General features: G+C 38.7%; 1 non-coding gene across 1 annotated transcript; it reads left to right on the top strand.

Moving 5' to 3' along the window:
- Positions 1-581: 581 nt before the first annotated feature.
- Positions 582-687, top strand: LOC139886792 (small nucleolar RNA R71). The gene has a single exon (XR_011772657.1). It is a non-coding gene; the product is annotated as a small nucleolar RNA R71 (small nucleolar RNA).
- Positions 688-1,994: the final 1,307 nt, after the last annotated feature.

Raw genomic sequence — 1,994 nt, 5'->3', positions numbered from 1 at the left:
TTTCGTAATTTGGGTGTTTGGAGAATTTTCCTCAGCTGGTGGTCCAATGAGTGGAATTGTTGATTGTAGGTCAATTGAGATTGTTGGGGTGGATAAGGTGGTAACGATAGCGAAAAGGCTGGTTGTTTCTTTGAAATTGGTTAACCCTAGGTTGTTGATTGAATCCGGGATTTGATTGACGAGCTGGGTATTGAACGTAACAGACTGAACCGTCAGGATTCTCGTACTCAACCTGATATTCTTCAGTGGGTTGCGGGTTGGTACAGTTGATACAGGACTGAGCCTGGTTAACCTACTGCGGTTGCGTCTTCAATTATCCGAATTGTTTGGAAAGAGACTCCATCTTGTCCGTGAAAGATTTTATGGCCTCCATTTGATTATTAAGTGCGGAGAGTGGAGCAGATGATGAACTTGTTTCACCACTGTTCCAGTCATGATGATGCATTGTCATCTTTTCAAGCAACTCCCATGCTTCGTCTGCGGTATGGTTCATCGGATTTGCTTGAGCTACTGCGTCGATCGTCATCCTATGATTTACCGTAAGACCATTGTAGAAGGTAGAGATTTGGGCTGACTGTTCTAACTGGTGATTAGGGCATTTCTTCAGCAGGGTTTTGAATCGCTCCCATGCGGTATAAAGAGATTCATCATAACTTTGTTTAAAGTTAATGATGTCATTCTTAAGCTTGGTTTGTTTAGAAGGAGGGAAATATTTGGTTAGGAATTTAGTAGCCATCTCCGTCCATGACTTGATGGAATCTGTTTCCAATCTTTCAAACCATGTTTGTGCATGATGAGTGAGAGAATAGGGGAACAAGTATAGCCGGACTATATCTTTACTTATCCCTGGTTGCTTGTAGGAGTTTGAAAGAGATATGAATCAGTTTCATAAAGCAAGCACCTCTTTCCAGCCTTAGTCAAATAGTTATCAAGGTGAGAGTTAGGATCGTTGATATCGCTCAAAAAGTCACGTTTTTATCCCCGATATTAAGCCCAAAAACCATAAAGGTTCAAACTTTATCGCCAAAAGTGGAAAGTATTTGCTTCATTTCGTAGGTTTAGTAATTACGAAGGCAATGCAAAAAGAATCGAAGAAAACGGACTTAAAACGAAGAATCTAGAGCGAAAACGGCAAAATATCAGAGGTCACTAGAAAAACGGCCTGCCAAAGATCAAGAAAAACGGCCTGCCATTGTATGTGGACGGCCTGCAATGATTGCAAACGGCCTGCCATTAAACGGGCTAATTAAATGGGATGACATGAAAATAAACGGCCCAACAACCAATTGCACGGGCTAATTAAACGACCTGCCACATTATTGGACGGCCTGCCATGATTCTGGACGGCCTGCCATGGACGGCCTGCCAGTCCAGAAGGCCCTATAAATAGGAGCCATTTCTCTCCATTTTGGACACACTTCAACTTTCACACATTGAAGAAAAACTCAATTTTAATTTTAGTAGTAGTTTAGTTAGTAGTTAGTTAGTTTTTACGGAGGAACTTCCGGAGTTGTAGCGATCTCGGGCGAATCTGTAATCACTTTTCAGGTTTAAATCTAAACGCTTTTCTTTTATATTTAAATATGTGTTATTACTACCCATGTTTGAATATGCGTTATGATATTACCATGATAGCTTAGAGCATTCGTATGTTGCCACTGTAACGGCCCGGAAAATTTCGACTTATTTTGAACTTGAATCTTCATATGAATTGATATTTCCGACACGATAAGCAAAGTCTGTAATGTGGAGTCTCAAAAATTTTGAACTGTTGTTATATATTCAATTAACCTCTGGCCATTCCCGACGATTCACGAACAATTATGTGTATATAGATATGTATATATATATATATACTTATTAATTGAAAACGTTAACAAAGTATTAGATGAATAATACTTTACATAAACGTAATTATTTCAAAATATTTATCAACGGAATTAGAAGATAATATCAAATGATTGATTTATCAGATACATTGTATAATTACGAGT

The sequence above is a fragment of the Rutidosis leptorrhynchoides genome, chromosome 1, assembly GCF_046630445.1.
Source record: "Rutidosis leptorrhynchoides isolate AG116_Rl617_1_P2 chromosome 1, CSIRO_AGI_Rlap_v1, whole genome shotgun sequence".
Classification (NCBI taxonomy): Eukaryota; Viridiplantae; Streptophyta; class Magnoliopsida; order Asterales; family Asteraceae; genus Rutidosis; species Rutidosis leptorrhynchoides.
The sequence above is the reverse complement of the archived record's forward strand: the minus strand, read 5'-3'. Positions and strand labels throughout refer to the sequence as shown.